General features: G+C 45.5%; 1 protein-coding gene across 1 annotated transcript in view; it reads left to right on the top strand.

Moving 5' to 3' along the window:
• The window catches only part of ZC3HAV1L (zinc finger CCCH-type, antiviral 1-like), a 16,029-nt gene that overhangs the window by 3,190 nt on the left and 11,692 nt on the right, over positions 1-1,147 (top strand). The gene's annotated exons all lie outside the window — the stretch shown is intronic.

Genomic DNA, 1,147 nt, shown 5'->3' with positions numbered 1-1,147 from the left:
CTGCAGCCATGAAACTAAAAGACGCTTACTCCTTGGAAGGAAAGTTATGACCAACCTAGATAGCATATTCAAAAGCAGAGACATTACTTTGCCAACAAAGGTCCGTCTAGTCAAGGCTATGGTTTTCCAGTGGTCATGTATGGATGTGAGAGTTGGACTGTGAAGAAGGCTGAGTGCTGAAGAATTGATGCTTTTGAACTGTGGTGTTGGAGAAGACTCTTGAGGGTCCCTTGGACTGCAAGGAGATCCAACCAGTCCATTCTGAAGGAGATCAGCCCTGGGATTTCTTTGGAAGGAATGATGCTAAAGCTGAAACTCCAGTACTTTGGCCACCTCATTCGAAGAGTTGATTAATTGGAAAAGACTCTGATGCTGGGAGGGATTGGGGGCAGGAGGAGAAGGGGACGACAGAGGATGAGATGGCTGGATGGCATCACTGAGTCGATGGATGTGAGTCTGAGTGAACTCAGGGTGTTGGTGATGGACAGGGAGGCCTGGTGTGCTGTGATTCATGGGGTCCCAAAGAGTCAGACAGGACTGAGAGACTTAACTGAACTGAACTGAGACATTAATTTTAATTGCTTCACAACTCCATAATGTGGTTTCAAATGGTTAAAAAGTACTCATCATAACTGCTATAATGGCAAAATTAGCGCACTTATATCTGTTTAGCTATACACAAAGAATTTTCCAAAAAAAAGGGTTGGAATCACCAAAGAAGATATTACAAGAAGTCTCCAATTAAAAGTAGAGTTTTCTAATCTAGCACAATGATTCTGTCATAGACACTTTCTATGTTGGTGGCGCTAGTGGTAAAGAACCTGCTTGCCACTTTAGGAGACATAATGAGACACAGGGTCCATCCCTGGGTCAGGAAAATCCCCTGGAGGAGGGCATGGCAACCCACTCCAGTACCCTTGCCTGGAGAATCCCAAGGACAGAGGAGCCTGATGGGCTACAGTCCATAGGGTTGCAAAGAGTCAGACATGACTGAAATGACTTATCACACACACACACCTTGCCAGAAAGGGGATGGGAAGAAGGGAGGATGTTAGGAAAACAGAGTAGCTCATGATTGTGGTCCCACTTTAACTCAGAGGAATTTCAGGGTCTACAGGGAAGAAATTCAGAAGGTGGGGGGGGGGGT

The sequence above is a fragment of the Bison bison genome, unplaced genomic scaffold (assembly GCF_000754665.1).
Source record: "Bison bison bison isolate TAMUID 2011002044 unplaced genomic scaffold, Bison_UMD1.0 scf7180017864352, whole genome shotgun sequence".
Taxonomy (NCBI): Eukaryota; Metazoa; Chordata; class Mammalia; order Artiodactyla; family Bovidae; genus Bison; species Bison bison.
This window is presented reverse-complemented; position numbering and strand designations above follow the sequence as displayed.